General features: G+C 34.4%; 1 protein-coding gene across 2 annotated transcripts in view; it reads right to left on the bottom strand.

Annotated features, from left to right (window-relative positions):
• Positions 1-18,544, bottom strand: part of zgc:110158 (uncharacterized protein LOC553590 homolog) — an 87,340-nt gene that overhangs the window by 26,847 nt on the left and 41,949 nt on the right. The window lies entirely within an intron of this gene.

An 18,544-nucleotide genomic window follows, 5' to 3' on the forward strand; every position in this document is an offset into this window, starting at 1 on the left:
CATTGTATGGGTCAAAATTGTCGATTGACCTTTTATGCCAAAAATCATTACGGTATTAAGTAAAGATCATGTTCCATGATGATATTTAGTAAATTTCCTACTATAAATATCTAATTTTTTTTGATTAGTAACATCATCCAAAGTCCAAGGTCACATTTTCTTTTATCAATGTCTAACATGAAAAACTGACATTTTACTAAGAAATATTCAATTTCTTTTTTTATTTTCTGTTCCAAATGTTTTAAACTATGTTTGAAAAACTTGAATAAGAATCTGGATTTTATTGGTAATAAAATTAGAAAGACTAATTTATTTTCGCAATTTGTAATTTTGATAAAATAAACAATTTAACTGAAACAATATTTACAAAAATAAAATAAATATTATTGGCATTTCTTTCATTATTCTTAATATTAAAATATACATTATTTTTTTAAAAGAAATTATATAGAACATATAGATTTTAAATAGAATATAAAAATATTTCTATTTCAAATATAGCCTATCCCTGTTCTTTTAAACCTTCAATTCAATGAATTCTGAAAAAAAAATTAGCGCTTAAAATTCAGTCATCAACAACAACAAAAAAAGACACTAAAAAATATTTCTGAAATGCTTACAAAATTGAAAACTGAAAAGTTATTTTAAATTGTCATTAGGGCAGGGTTTTGACACAAATTTCAATTTAATTTCATTCTTACAAGTTTGCGTTTTAATTCAATATTGATTATTTTGGATATATATCAGGTACAGTATATGCCAAACTTTCTCAAGGAAAAAATCTCTTAACTAATGCTGTAAAATATCAGTCAGTTGGTACTACTTTACTATAATACTTAAGGTTAAAAAATAACTGATTTGTATACAAATGCTTTTTTTACACTCAAAGTTATTTATAATAATAACCTTACAATTGCATAATTATATTTCTACTCCAACTCGTTTTTTTAATATAAACATTTAAATGGTGGCTTTAAACATAAATTAAACATTGAAGAACAGTACAAAATTATAATGAATATGTTAGGGTGCATATATTTAGCAAAATGCTCCTCTCTAGAGCTCTTTTGTTTTTGTTTTTTTACCTGACTAACGAGTGTTGCCTGAATATTTTTTTTCTGAGGTAAATGTGACATTACGTGACATTGTTTACAAGCGGTTATACTGACGTCTTTGCGCGGTTTAAACACGGATTATGTGATTACATGAGACGGGATACTCTCTTTTAACATACCTTTGGGTGTTTCTAAATGTTTATTTTGTGCTGAATCTAATCTCTAAGCGAAAGAGACGATAAGTTCACATGTGGTTCCTGCTGACGTGTCTGTTGAACTGTCGATTCACATTAAACGGCGCCAAAACGGCATTTATTGTTCGAATACCGTTATAAAATGGACAGAATTTAAATCTGAAACTTTGTTTCATATCAAAAGTAACAAAGCACGAAGCTTATAGCGAGTTATTGGATGGGAGGTGCATTAACTGAAACAGGCTAGACTAATCGATTCTTGGGATTTAAGAATCAATATATTTTGGTAAAAATGAAAATCGATTAAAATCGAGATATCAAAGTCCTATAGTAAAAATATGCATTGCATTTTTCAATCCAATAAATGCTTTTAGGACAATTTTATTTATCCATGACACTAATAAAACAACCAAACATGGCAGTAAAAGTAACAAGTGTTTTTTTAGCCGCCTCGATCAACAACTGTCTTACAAGACAAATGCTTTAACAACATATTGAGCAGAAACAATACAACCCAGACCATAAAGAAACAAAATAGGTAGAATTTGTTATATTGCAGTTTGTGTAATTACAGCAAACAAAGCTTTTAGCCATACAACCTCGCTACACAGCTCTTACACAGAGCAGAATGCTAAGCATAAGCTTGCAATTATACAAGTAAGATCACTCTCGGTAAACCCGCACATTCAGCTGAGAGAGTGTTAACACGAGACGTTTATTTGCATCAGAAAAACGGCTGCACTACAGCTCGGCTCTTGTGTATCTGTGTACATACTTCCCCTCATAAAAGGGGCATAAAACAAGCAAACAGAGCGAGAGGAGCCTCAAGTGGAATCTCCTGAGCTAGTGGAACACTTAGAGACTGGGGCCCCTTTCCTCCGTTGGCCCCGTTCCCTCTTTCAAACCTCTTTAACAGTCTGCTGCTGCTGGGGGCTTGTGTGTTTGCCAGCCTGCCCTGTTCTACCGGAGAGAGAGAGAGATGGAAGGAGACGAGGGGCATTGTGCGCGTCTGTGTATGTGTGAGTGAAAACGAGTGAAAAAGAGACTAAACAAGAGAAGGAGAAAAGAAAGTAGGAAAAGGGAAAGAGAAGGAGGATTAAAGAGCAAGAGCTGGCAGTCGGCTCACACACTCCCTCCCCCTGCTGTAACTCAAACCTCTCTACAGCCGCCGTACAAACAGCTACGCCACCTCTGACCTCAAACACACACAATACTCTAACACACACATACACAAACTCACACAGTGTCTTTTTCACACACGCATGACCCTTTGAGTCAGTAGGCGGAGCTTTCTGAGAATGACTCCTCCCATTTACTCCAGAAACATAAACACTGGGGAAGGCTGATATATGGAATACTCCGATTTTGCTGCTGATATAAAATAAAGCAACATTGTAATGACTTTAATGTGCATTTTATTTGGCAGTTAACTTTCCTACCAATTAAGTCTTATGATTTATTAAGACTTTTACAATCCCTCATCGTAATGCATCTCGCAAATATGAAAATAACGACTAAACTTCAAGTAGCAAAACAGCTTCGAAAGTTGCTGAGTTTGATTCATTTTTGTGAAGCAGTTCAAATAATTCTAATTAAATTGTCCATTTCAATGAATCAATTCATTTTACTGTCAAATTAACTAAATCAATTCAAAACTATGATTCATTTGCACCATCACTTCAATGTTAACGGAAGTCCCTGCAATATATTAAAATGTTGAAAATGATTTTGCTGGCAATATAAAATTAAGTAACACTGATGATTGTAATGTGGTTTTTATTAGGCCATTAAGATTTTTAAAGACCATGTCATTAGACTAGTTTCACAATTCCTCTTTGTCTTGTTTCTCACAAGTGCGGCAGCACTACGACAGTAATTCAAACTTCAGTAGAAAAAGTACCATTAGATTTGACAAGTTTGATTCATTTCTGTGAATTAGTTCAAATTGCCATTTCAATCAATTAATTTAAACACTATGATTCGCTGATTTGTTTGCACCTTTCATCTTTTACGTTAAAGTCGGAAGAAATTAAAATTCACTCTAACTTCTGGTGAAATGACAGACTTCACTCTGCTCAATTATGTCAGATTTATTTATTTAGTTAAATAAATTATTTAGTTTCCTTGAACTCCACCCTTTTCTTATAAACAACCTCCATCCAAACATTAACTGATGAAATGAACCAAGTCCAGCAAGAAATATATGGAAGAAAAAAGTGTTGCTACTTCCGTTACTTTGCAACTTTAAAATTGATTAGCAAAAAGCACAATTAGATTTGAAATTCAAATTATTTCTGTGAATTTGTTCAAACTGTGCTTTTCAATTCGAAACTACTATTTTTTATTTTCTTTTAATCAAAAGTAAATTCATGCACAGTCACTTTTTAGTCAGAATATTTTTTATTTTTACATGAATATAATCAATATTCTATTTATTAAAATCAAGTATGAATCTCATCAAGTAAGTGTTTTTAAACACATTTCATTTATTCTAAAATAATAACTCAAGGCAGTAACAATTTAAACAATATATTTTATTTGTGAAATTATGTTCAGCTAGAAGTTCATTTCCAGAACAGACCTTCTTCCTTGGCTGGGATCATTTAGAGCCCTTTGAAGCTGCATTTAAACTGCATTTTGGAAGTTCAAACTCACAGGCAGCATAGAAATCCACTATATGGAGAGAAATCCTGAACAATTTCTTTATGACTGAATAAAGAAAGACATGAACATCTTGGATGACAAGGGGCGAGTAAAAAGTCTGCACATTTTTCTTCTGGAAGTGAACTTCTTTAATAGGTAACATTAAACTATTTTTTAATTTTTCGGATCACCAGTCATTAAAGTTCTGCAAGTATTGGTCACAGACACAGAGATTTACTTTAAATTTTACCAAGGTGATTACTCACAAAAAACTCCCACAGATCATGTTTTCAGGATATTTTAGGTCTTTTAACCATTTTTTAATTTTTCGGATCATCAGTCATTAAAGTTTGGTAAATACTGGTCACAGATACAGAGATTTACCTTAAATTTTACCAAGCTAATTACTCACAAAAACTCCCACAGATCATGATTTCAGGCTATTTTAAGTCTTGTTTTGACATAAAATGGTTATATCTAAATGTGTGGAGAAGTCCACTTTCAGAATAAACATTTACAGATGATGTACTCACCCCCTTGTCATCCAAGATGTTCATGTCTTTCTTTCTTCAGTCGTAAAGAAATTATGTTTTTTGAGAAAAACATTTCAGCATTTTTCTCGATATAATGGACTGATATGGTGCCCCGAGTTTGAACTTCCAAAACGCAGTTTAAATGCAGCTTCAAACGATCCCAAATGCAGTTGTAAACGACCCCAGCTGAGGAAGAAGGATCTTATCTAGTGAAACAATCGGATAATTTCATAAAAATAATATAATTTATATACATTTTAAATCTCAAACGCTTGTCTTGTCTTACTCCGCCTGAACTTTTTTTTTTATGGTTCATGACAGTTAGGGTATGTTGAAAAACTCACATCTCATGTTCTCCCTCAACTTCAAAATCATCCTATATCACTGTTTTACCTTTTTTGTTGAGGGTATTTGATCTTCTTTGCATGTTCACTTTGCATAGACTTGGTTTGACATACCCTAACTGTCGTGAGCCAGAATACACAGAGTTCAGGCAGAGCAACAAAAGACGAGCTTTTGAGATTAAAAAGTATACAAATTGTATTATTTTTATGAAAATAAATGATTGTTTCACTAGATAAGACCATTCTTCCTCAGCTGGGATCATTTACAACCGCATTTGGGATCGTTCGAATCTGCATTTAAATTGCATTGTGGAAGTTCAAACTCGGGGCACCATAGCAGTCCATTATATGGAGAAAAATCCTGAAATGTTTTCCTGAAAAAACAATTTCTTTTACGACTGAAGAAAGACATGAACATCTTGGATGATAAGGGGGTAAGTACATTATCTGTAAATTTTTGTTCTGGGAGTGGATTTCTCCTTTAAGTTCATTTTGCCATTAACATCATTGTATTGTTTGTTCAGACTGATTCGCGAACACGGAACACGCACAAACACAAGGCAGGATTTATCACATGAACCAATCACAGCAACATAACCAGTCATATCCAATCATAATGCAATAGAGGCATTGCCTCCTCTCACATGACTTTCCCCATTCATTCTTAATTATCCCCCACCAAACTCACCACACACTTTAGGGTTTCTGAAAAAACGTAATGTGCTCAGGGGAGGCGAGAGAGACGTGGACTCGCGCTGTAACTCTACCCGCTGGTGTCAGAGTTGGATAATGTTTCTTTAGAAAAACAAGCGATTTATACACTTTTTAATGTTATGTTTTGTAATACTGGCCTTGTTTTAATTTTACACTACAAATTTTTTTCTCATCCAATATTTGGAGGAGGCACTGCCTCCTTTGCCTCCTCAGAGGAAACACCCCTGATAAATGATTTAAAAATATATCATAACATCATAATCTTCTCAACTTATATCATCTAGCCGTACAAACAAACACTCAAGAAGCAAGCGAGAAGGAAGACTGAGGTAGAGTTTGCTCTTAAACACACACATTGTGATACTGCCGGCTGGTACTGATCCAATGCTCAGGGGAGGCGAGTGTCTGTGAACAGGGTCTGGTTCCCTGTTCCACTGTGAGATCTGTAGCTCTTATAGAGCTGTTATACAGCATCAACCCTGTGCCAAACACAAACACACACACACACACACACACACACACACACACACAGTCGCCCCTCGCCAACCCAACCAATCCCAGCTAACACAGCAGTGCAGGGGGCGTGTGGTGAACCGTAACCCGGGGCGACCAGAGAGTATTAGTGCTCGGGCTCCAGCTCTTTTACGAGGAGAGAGAGAGACTGCGGTGGCTAGATATGGCTTCATACACACACACACACACGCTTAAACACACAAAAGCTGTGTATACTGCGGACAGAGGGGAGGGACACCAGAACTGCAGTCTGTGTGTGTGTGCGTGTGAGTAAACCCAGTCCTGCGAGTAAGATGCAGCTCTGTTCAGGTGCATAAAGAGAGAGTGAGGAAGAGGGGGAGAAAGAGGCCTCCTTCGCCTTGTTGCCATGACAACTCCGACCTCAGCTCTCCCTCTACAGTGCCATTAAAACCCTCAGGCCGTCAATCATCTGCCAGTAGGGAGAGCGTGTGCATGTATATGTGTGTGTGCGAGCATGCGTGTGAGAAGGGAGGGACCAAGCTTTTCAGCGCTCGTCTCGTTTCTCACTGATTACTGCCATCATCTCATCAAGCCATTAAACAGCAGCTCATTTCAGTATACACACCTCTACACCAGCCACTAAATAACAGTACTCATGTAAACATAAACATACACACACAACACGCTCTCGTGGGTATTACGCTTCGGCACGGTACTCAATACCCGCTGCACGAGTAAACAAACACTTGAGCATGTTCGCGCAAACACTTGGGGTTTACATCTCAACATCGGTTGCAAAACTAATATTCGACAACCAGTGCTCGAGAAAATAGACACACGTGGCTCTAATAAAAAGTACTATGGGGGAACCATGGTATGATGAGTATCGGATGGAAATACCATGGTATTGTGTGACTACCATATTCACATAGCTCACCATTTACTGAGCATGAGAATATATATATATATATATATATATTTATTTATTTATTTATTTATTTTTAAATTAACAATAAATGAATTAAAAAAAAAAATATATATATATATATATATATAAATTTACAATAAGTATATATAAAGTATATATAAAAAATATTTTTATATATAAACACAAAAATGAATTAGAAAAAAATATATACAAAAAAACATTAAATATAATTACTTAATTATAAAATAATTGTATATTTTAACTATATAATATATTATAATTTAATTATATATCGCCTTATTATATATTATGTACAAAATAAATTACATACATATACACATTATATAGACACATACATACACACACACACACACACATATACATATACATATATATATATATATATATATATATATATATATATATATATATATATATATATATATTTTTTTTTTTTTTTTTTAATTCAATACAGTATTTGAGGTAAAATCAACCCTAATTAAAAAAAAAAAACAAACAAAAAAAAACACATTAAACATAAAAAAATAATAGTATTTTGAGATAAAATCAGCCCTAATATAAAAAAATAATTTTTCCAGCTCACATACCTGATTGTCTGATTGGTAGTATTTTGAAGTATTTTGAAATAGTATTTTGAGATGAGGTAAAATCAACCCTAATTTAAAAAAAAAAAAAGAAGAAGAAAAAAAAAGAAGCATAAAAACAATAGTTGAGGTAAAATCAACCCTAATTTAAAAATAATAATTTTACCATCTCACACATTTGCTCTGACTGGTGATCAAAACTGTTCATGTGAGAATTTAAAATATACATTTTTGACTTGAGAAATTCAATACTGTATTTTAAGGTAAAATACAGCAATATTTTAAGGTTGCACATAAATACTATAATTAAAGGAGGGGGAGATCAGTTAAAAAAAATAAATAAATCTGCATTTCAAAGAATAACATGGTGTTACTATCATGGTAGGGTCCAAAAATGATGGTGTTGCTATGGCATCATGTCCAAAAACATCAAAATAATACCCTTTAAAAAAAAAAAAAAAAAGACACATTATGTTTTATTTATTAATTTTTTGCATCCTCTGTTTTTTTGCAAACCAGTTCCTACACATCACACTCCCACTCACAAACAAACAGCTCTTAAGAAACTAATCTTGATGAAAACACCACCAAGGCTGCTTCTCTCATTCATTTGCATTTCAAGCTGAAGTTCAGTCAATTAAAACTCTGCATATCTAAATGTTATCAGGCCGAGTAGCAGGACCTGTGACATCCCTGAATGACTGGCTCCTGTAAATACACTCGGACCTCTGAGCGGCTGTGCAGGTTATTAAAAATGATTCAGCGGGCAGAGTGCAAAGCGGGAGGCGAGGATCGAACCCTTCAGCTCGGTCCGGCGTCCTTAACCTTTCCACATCTCCTCCTCTCCAACTCTCTCCTGATGGCATTCTCTCCAGTGACTTTTCTCTCACTCCCGTGCATCTCTCGTCCCTTTCGCTCTCGAACTCTCCCGTGTAGCTTGAGTTGAGTCTATAAAGATTAGCTGGAGAGACCTGCATGCATAATCAAGCCGCAGACAGATGTGTCGTTAACTGAATGGGAGATGTGCGTGTGTAAGAAGGTGTGAAGGAAAGTGAAGTGAAAGTCGGCTGTGAGGTGAGGCTAGTCTACTAACTAAAGCTTACCCAAGCACAGAGCTACCAAAACCTTAAATCCTTCCTATGTATGTGAATTAAGTAGGCCTAAAACCAGTTTCTACAGGTTGTCTGTGCTAAAAAAAAAAAGTATAAGTGTAATGTTCCTTCTCTAGTCTGTTTAAATTTTTTTTTTTTTTTTTTGTGGTTAGAACTCATATCTGTAGCACAATGGCAAGAAGAAAAATAGTGCACTAAAGACAAATTTGCAGTGTAATTTATGAGGAGGGGGTAATCAGGGATGCCAGTTCTGCATAAAACCAGCCTAATTGCTACTCGAAACTAGCCCAATCGTGTTCCAGGGGAAACTTGCTATTGAAATAGCGTCTGCAGTAGGGTATTTGCATACAGCGATCTGATTGGCTGCACCTCCATTGGCCCTCAAAAGTTACATTTTTCAACTTCTGCCGCGAGCCTGAAGCTGTTCTGCAACGCATGGCGTCACCCATTCAAAGTAAATGGGAAGTGTTAATGCTGACGCCCCCTGTGAAACTTGGCATAGGGCCCTAAGATTTCTTTGATGCGGAAACCGCAGACGGAATTCGCGAATTCCATTCATAAAAATGGAATTTACTGTATATCACGGCATGTCATGGAATTTGCCAAATTTTGGATAAATTAATCAAAAGCAGTTCAGTACACTTAAATCAAAACGTGATATGGACTAGTGTCTGAATATTACGGAGCAAATATATAATTTTATCTGCATGTTCTGCATGTTTCTGTGTGAATGAATGACGCAGCAGCATAATTTATATAATTACAGGTTATCTTAAGTTTTTTTTTTCATTGCTTTAATTTTTACATTTGTACTTTTTTTAATATTTAAAGAAGAAACTATATAAAAATGTGGCATGCAGTTGCTTCAAACAATGGTATAAAGCTATTCAAAACATTCAATGTAAATTGTGCTAATCGTAATTAACAATCGCAATTACAATTTCAAAGGGAATAATCGACAATTATGATTTTTGTCATAATCGTGCAGCCCTAAAAGATAGTACCACTACTACTAATAAAATAGTTATTAAAACATTATTTTTAAGGAATATCTATCAGAAAAAATATTTACGAGAATTTATTTACCAGAAAAATGTAAACACACAACACACACACACAAAAAAGAAAGAAATAAAATAATAAACTTATTATTATTTTTTTTAAAAATAAAATCATTCCTTTAGAGATGCTTTAAATTATTAAAATGGAATAAATTCATAAAATGGAATCCAAAAAACAAATAATGGAAAAATAAAAATAAAACACATTTCATAGGGCCTTAAAAATGTCATTTTTGTTAAATATTTAATAAATTGTTGTTAAATTGTAACTTTCATGATTTCAATTAATTAGACATGCTTTTTGATTAATACAATTTTATTTAACCTTTAAAACAGAGTGGAGAAAAAGGAAAAAAAAAAAAAAAAAAAAAAAAAAACAATCTTGAAAAACTAAAATGGAAAAAAATAAAAATAAAAAAAGGAAAAAATAAAACGGAATTTGGAAAAAAATAAAACGGATTTCATAGGGCCCTATTGGTGACACTGTGGGTATTTAATGAGAGCCACTAAACTGACATTAAATAAAAATATTTAATAACATATATATATTTATATGGCAAAAATCATTAGGATATTAAGTAAAGATCATGTTCCATGAACATATTTTGTAAATTTCCTAGCATAAATATATCAAAACAAAAATATACATTGCAAAGATCTTCATTTGGACAACTTTGATTTTCTCTATATTTAGATTTTTTTTTCTTTGAACCCTTAGATTCCAGATTTTCAAATTGTTGTATCTCGGCCAAATATTTATTTTATAGTTTTAAATAAATATTTACATTTATTCAGCTTTTAGATGATGTATAAATTAAAAAAAATTGTCCCTTATGACTGGTTTTGTGTTCCAGGGTCACATTTGTTACAGTATTTAACTTTTATAACATTAGTTCATAAAATGTTTAAACTTAAAATAACATTAATAACATAAAATGCTTTACAAACTCATATTTTGTATGAGTTTATGTTGTTATATTTTGCTGCTGCATAGGATAAAACAAAGAAAGAAAGAAAGAAAGAAAGAAAGAAAAAGAAAGAAAAAAGTAGCACTAACTTACACCAACAAAAATTAGCCACCAAATTCCTATAGCTTGTGGATGCTCTTTTGAGAAATTTTAAAAGCTGAGAGAGACAACATTCTCATCTTTACCGCTTTAATGCTCATCAACAAATACAATCCTCACCAGCTTTGTGGAATGGAAGCAGAAGCATCCCATATTGACGACCTTCTGCAAAACAGTCACTGACATATTACTTTATTATGTGATAATTGGACTAGTGACAGCAGGTTAACCAAAGCTGTCTTTCTGAGCCAAAGCTTGTTCATCGGGTCATTACGTTCCACTCAGACCTGAAACGGTTTTAACGCAAACACTCCAATACCCCCGAGCGTGTCCATTCACATGAGCCGCAAACGCCGGTGAGCACTGACCCACTCGCTCTCACCTTCCACAGATAAGACACGGCGATAAACACCTGTGTGGGAAAACACACAGCGGATCCGTCTCGGCAAACTTAACTCCGGCGCTGTGAACTACTGCTAATGAGGCTAACGTGCTGAAGTACTCTAACAGATCGAGAGAGAGAGAGAGAGAGAGAGAGAGAGAGAGAGAGAGAGAGAGAGAGAGAGAGAGAGAGAGAGAGGTGAAAGCCAGGCCTTGTAGCCTTTCATTAGGCCGGTGACAGCCCCACAGGGAGAATACTGTGTCACAGACCTCTGTGAAACAAAAGAAATGAGGGGACAGAAACGGCTGCCAAGACCACACTGCTAATTGGAGATAATTAATGCCATTAATTAGGCACTGAGAGGGAGGGAGGGGTGGGGAGGGAAGCAGTTATGCAGAAGAGAAACAGGAGAGGGATGGAGAATAGCACAGGGAGAGCACCGAGGAGTTTCTGGTGTGCGCTCGCAGTGTCTGATTCCTCTGTGACCCGGGTAAGAGGGGTTCGACGGCACCTCAGAGCGCACCTTTTGGCCCGCGGAAAATCCGCAATGCAAAATAAGGCAGTGCACTTTTAAACTTGTAGCTACGGGGAGAGTTACAGGCGATGCACCAGCTAAAATATACAAGGGAGGACTGAAAGAAGGCATATTATGTACAGTAACATTGGTTGCTTCCTTAATCCACAGGCAAAGCAGTGAACACATTTATTTGATCCAAAGTACAGCAAAAAGTCAAATTTTGAAACTATTTAAATATATTTTAAATGTAATTTATTCCTGTGATCAAAGCAAAATTTTCAGCATCATTACTCCAGTCTTCATTGTCACATGGTCATTCAGAAATCATTCTAATATGCTGATTTGCTGTTCAAGAAACTTATATTATTATTAAAAATATTTAAAACAGTTAAGTATATTGTTTTAAGGATTATTTGATGGATAGAAATATCTAAAGATCTGAAAAAAATCTGATTTGTCTGAAATGTAAAGCTTTTGTAAAATTATACACTATACCATTCAAATGCATGGAGTTAGTATTTTTTTTTTTCTGGGAGGAATGATAGAAATTAATACTTTTATTTAGCAAGGATGCTTTAAATTAATCAAAAGTGATGATAAAGACATTTATAATGTTACAAAAGATTTCTATTTCAGATAAATGCTGTTCTTCTGAACTTTCTATTGTTCAGAAAAATGTCTACTCGGCTGTTTTCAAAATAATAATAATAATAATAATAATGATAATAATAAATGTTTTAATATGTTTTTATAATATATTAAAATAGAAAACAGTTATCTTAAATAATAAAAATATTTCAAAATGTTACTGTTTTTGCTGTACTTAAGATCAAATAAATGCAGGCTTGGTGAGCAGAAGAGACTTCTTTAAAATTAAAAAGTTTTTTAAATCTATGTATCTATATAATATATAGATATTAAAAACTACCGGTATCACCGTGGGGGTGGGGGTTTCCTCTTTTTTTCTGCTTTTAAATAGCTTATAAATGCGTGCGTATTATACTTTCACTTTCAGTTTTGCGGGAATTGGCAATTCAGCGTCAATTGTTTGAATGGACGACAACGAAACTACAAAAAAATAAAAAAATAAAATCACTGATATTAAACACAGAACTTTTATTAACATAACGAAAAAAAAAACCACAACGCCATTCTCTTTCTGTAAATTCGACTCCTCGTTCTCCTCACGTGATAAATGAAGTATGACGCATTGTAGCTATGTTCAGTTTTTAAATCTTAAGTAAATTATTTAGAATTATATTTTCCATTTAATCAAATAAATATTTAATAAAAAAAAAAAAAAAAAATGTGGGGACGGTGTCACGGTGGTAAAGTGATGTCACCGGTGTTGCGTCTTAAAACCGGTAACACCGTCAACACCGTCTATCGTGGCAAGCCTAATATATAAATATAAATATATATATATATATATATATATATATATATATATATAAATATATATATATATATATATATATATATATATATATATATATATATATATATATATATATATATAAAATTTTTAGATTTATTCAGTTTCATTCATTAGATTTATTCAGTTTCATTCATTTGATCAAAATACATTAAAACAGCAATATTTTCTATTTTAATATATTTTAACTCCAGTCTTCAGTGTCACATGATCCTTTAGGATAATATGCTGATTTGCTCTTAAGAAACATTATCATCAATATTAAAAAACAAAAAAACAGTTGTGCTGCTTAATATTTCTGTGCATGAATAAAAGCTTTCATCTCATTAATAAAAAAACAAGCATCTGAATAGTAGTGGCGCATGATAAATGATCCATAAACAGCATTTCAAATAACTATTAATAACTTTTATAAACAATAGCCATGCCGTGTACAAAGCTACAATGACTTTCAAGGCATATTTTTGGCCTTTTTGCCTTTATTTTGATAGGACAGGATCAGGAAAGGTCCATGAGCCCGCAGTGCAACGGCTCTATATGTCAGCGTGCTGCCATAAATGCCATTTAATTAAAAAAAATAAATAAAAAGTCCATGCATACAAACTTGACAAAAATACCCCGTAAATGTCAGATTACAAAGCTGAAATACTGGATTTGTGCATGGTAAATGAACCTTAGTAGGCCTGCATATGCAATTTATGTTGATAATGTTAAATCAAACATGCCTACTCATCTGCTCTTAATATCTTTTTAACACAAAACATATCTAATTAACTAATATGTGAGGGCTACATGTCACTGTTTTGATTGATTTTATTTTATATCAACCTTTAACTTTCATAATGAAATAAATGAGTGTGTTCAACAACTGCATCATCACAGTATCATTTAATTTCACAGGTATTTTAAATTTTAGTATAGTCACATCCTATGCCATACTAAACCAAAGGTGTGACTGCGTCACTGTGTTAGCGAGAGAGAAGAAAAATGTGACGCCTGTAAAACCAACACATGTTAGGATGAGCAAACCAAACTCATTTTTGTCACCCAAAAGCCTTTGGCAGGCACACTGACCTGAGTCCAAACTTGGAACAAATCCTCCTCAAACCTTTGAAGCGACACAACAAGCCACTGCTGTAAATGAATATGGGTGAACACTGAAGCCCTTTGGGATATGAGATTATATATAGGCGCAGACTATCTTTGATCTTTGCCACAAACAAAATTCTTTTATTAAAGGGATAGTTCATCCAAAAAATAAAATTCTGTTATAAATTACTCACTCACATGTAGTTCCAAACCTGTAAGACCTTCATTCATCCTCAGAACACAACTTAAGATATTTCTAATGAAATCCAAGAGTTTTCTGACCTGCATAAACACCATTGCAACTGACATCTTCAAGGCATAGAAAGGTAGTAAGGACATCGTTAAAACAGTCCACGTGACATCAGTGGTTCAACCTTAATGTTATAAAGCTACGAGAATACTGTTTGTGTGCAAAGAAAGCAAAAATAACTACTTTATTCAACAATTCCAAATATGAACGAAGGTCTTAAGGGTTTTGAATGACATGAGATTGAGTAATTTTTGACAAAATACAATTTTTTTGGGTGAACTGTCCCTTTAAGAAGCAAAGTTATGACCAGTAACCATAACCTAAGCAGGCCGGTAGGAGAGGAGGACTTCTTCATTAGGTTCACAATCTCGCAAAAACAGTAAACATATAAAATGAACCATTTTTGAGATATTCTTCACAAATATACCACTCGATACAGTCAGTCAAACGGTAGAGATTCGGCTACTCGTGCTCACTTCAGCCTTCAATGACTTCTCTATGACCAAAATAATTTGGACAAGCACAAGCTTCAAGCTACCAGTTTTGGTGTTGAACCTCCTGTGTGCTCCGAGCAAACTTTCCACTTTTGTCCTCAGCAGGGTGCGAGAACACAGGTCAGATAAACAACCAGCCACAACAGCTCTTAATCCAGTGTAAAGCCAGATTTTAACCCGTAAAGAGTGCAAGAGCTCAGAGGATGGACTGACAAGACAGCAGACACCAACATCTCAAGATTTACAGGAGCTACTGGTGTCTATGAAACTGCCTGCCTGCAATTTAGTGCTAAAAACAACAGGGGGCGCTCTGCAGCAAACACACTTCCTGCCCTTTAATTTCATATCTATGACCTGCCTGTAAATAAATTAAATGCCCTCATTACTTGACATTATGGAATTATATTGTTGCTAACAAACAGAATCAGTGTGATTCATTTAAAGAGACATTTCATCCAAATATCACAATTGTCATCATTTACTCACCCTTGTTTTATTCCAAATCTGTATAGCCACTTACTTTTTTTGGACCCCACTGATTTTCACTGTATTGACAAAAAAAAATACATATCTTCTTTTGTGTTCCACAGAAGAAAGCCAGTCAGAATGACATGACTGAACTTCATTTTTTAGCTAAGCAATCCCATAATTTCCTCACAAAAACAGATTGAGAACAACAGTGTGTTTAAATCTGCTTTGGCCCTGATCAGATGCTGCAGATAAAGAGCGTGGAGCTGAATAAAGTTGTCAGGGCTTCCTCTCGGCAGCTGGCAGCTTGCGAACAGGCACTTGCATGTCATTGGGGCAACCTGCACCAGCGTCTCCATGAATAAATAACAACACACCTCAAAATATCCCTGCAGGCCATGCCACACACCACAGCACATACAGCTTTATCACTCCCTCAATGTCATGGAATTTCATCCCTCTCTCTCTCTTGCTCTCGCTCTCCTCCGCTGCGCTGGTGCGTGTGAGACAGCGTTACGCAACGAGAGGCAAAAGTGTGTGTGTGTTTGTGTCTGAGTGTGTTGTAGGGTGTGTTAGGCATTAACTATACATTTAGAGTGATCTGTGTTTTCCTTTAGATGTTTAACCCCTCCCCTACCCTCGACGCTCCTTTTCCATCCGACTTCTGGATCTGATTTGAGGTATAGCTTATGCACGCACACTCTGAATGTTTAAAGGAACTTCCATGTCATTTGTAATCACGTCGACGCTGACACACTGCCATTACAGGGTACGGTTGCTACATGCACAAAGCTACAAATCATTTAAACTGCATATTTTCAATACAACATACAGTACAAAAACATTTTCCCCATCTAATCTTATTACAAAAGCATGTTCTTAAGAATCATCATGGAAAACCAGTAAGCCTTAAAATATAATGGGAAACCTTGCCATTACTGAATTTTGCCATAATAACCATAGTTACTGTCACAACAGCAATATTATGTTTATTTCACTTGGAAAATCATGATAAATGCCTATGGAATATCAGTGCAAGAAACTTTAGGAATTTTTAGGAGATTTTATTAATTATTTCAAATTTTAGTGGAGACCAATAGCGACAGACCAAAATTGTTTCTTGATAGCTTAATAATTTAATATTAAGATTTTAAGATCTGATGTTTTCTACTTGTGACAGACATGCATTATGAGTATTTTACATAATAAAAAATAAAAGCAACAACAAAACAGAACATAAAAGTAGAAAAGTGTACATATGTGACCCTGGACCACAAAACCAGTCATAAGTGGGTTTTTTTGTTTTGTTTTTTTCTTCTTATAAATAACCTGAAAGCTGAATAAATTAGCTTTTCATTGATTTGTTAGGACAGGACAATATTTGGCCGAGATAAAATTATTTGAGAATCTGGAACCTGAGGGTGCAAGAAAAATATTGGAAAAAAAAAAAAAAACGTCTTTAAAGTTGTCCAAATTAGGTTCTTAGCAATGTATATTACTAATCAAAAATTAAGTTTTAATACATTTACGGTAGGAAATTTACAAAATATCTTCATGGAACATGATCTTTACTTAATATCCTAATGATTCTTGGCATAAAAAAATAAATCAATTATTGTTAAAAAAAAAAAAAAGGTTATAAAGTTAGCATTATATTATATTATATTATCATTCAAAAGTGGCAGTTAAAACTTTTACATTGTTAGAAAAATTTAATTCTGAAATTCTGTTTCAAATAGAATCATTCAAAGAATCATTAAACAAAAATAACACTGAATTTCCACAAAATTGACAAAAACTGTTTTCAACATTGATCTTTCAACAAGATATGTTTCTTAAGCACCAAATCAGCATATTCTAATAATTTCTAAAGGATTGCATCTAAACTGTAATAACATTTCACAAAAACTGTTTTTACTGTATTTTTTTTAATATATTAAAAAATCTTACCAACCCCAAACGTAGCATATATTTGTTCATAAGAAATAATAACAGTCTATCTCTCCCGAGTTTTAGTTATAACTTTAACAATAACACCTGACAGAAACAATGGATACCCAAAAAAACAAAAAAAAACAAAAGTCATGACGTCTTCAAATAATAAAACACAATACAACACAAACAATGACAGAGCAAACCTCCAGGCAACAGACTGACCTAGAACCAGAGACTTTAAGACCCCGGGGAGAGTCGTACCCCTAACACACTCTTACACACACACCTAAGAAAATTCCAAGCTCTCCCTCCCCCTTCCTGCTCTATGCTAATTCTGCGAGTGAACGCACAGGCCGCCGAGTCCCAAGAGAAGGAATAGTGTCGCTTGCCTCTACCCTTCCCTCCATGGTTTCTCCCTCCCCCATATCGAACACCCCCCTCCCACCACCCTTTACCAATAGGGGATGGGTGTCAGCAGCTTGCAGAAGCTGTTGCCATGGAGACGGGTCCTGTCTGCACTCCGTCCCCCAGGCATCCCAGATCAAGAAGGCAGAGGGGGGAAATAGAGGGATAAAAGAGTGAGAAAAGAAAGAAAGAGTGTGTGGAGAAAAAGAAACAGTGCAATAGAGAGAACTCAACTGAGAAAAGTAGTATTTTGGTATGGCCAATATTTGGCTAATTTGGGTAGACAAGTGCTACTCCTGATTTCATCAACGCATAATGCTCATTTTCTGGTAATATTTTAGAAAACTAGAGTAAATATTAAGTGAAATAAATGTTATAATGTGATTCTCTCTAGTTTAATTTAGTAATATTTTCAATATTCCAAAATATAACATTAGAAATGGCATAAATCACTCCAAAACACTGTCCAACAGCGACACCAGAAGGTAAAGTTACAGCAGGAGTCCATGCTCTCTCGCCTCCCCTGAGGTCACTGAGTTTTAACAGACCCCCTTAAAGGGACAGTTCACCCAAAAATGAAAATTACCCCATGATTTACTCACATGCAATCCATCCTAGGTGTATATGATTTATTCTTTCTTTTTAATATAACTCAGATTGTATTTGTCTGAAAGAAGAAAGTCATTCAAACTTAGGATGGCTTGAGGGTGAGTAAGTCATGAGGTAATTTTCATTTTGGGGTGAACTGTCCCTTTAAAACATGCAGTGAGTTTGGTGGGGGTAATTGAGAATGAATGGGGGGAAAGTCACACGAGAGAAGGCAATGTCTCTAGTGCAAT

Source organism: Labeo rohita, chromosome 2 (assembly GCF_022985175.1).
Source record: "Labeo rohita strain BAU-BD-2019 chromosome 2, IGBB_LRoh.1.0, whole genome shotgun sequence".
NCBI classification, from domain to species: domain Eukaryota; kingdom Metazoa; phylum Chordata; class Actinopteri; order Cypriniformes; family Cyprinidae; genus Labeo; species Labeo rohita.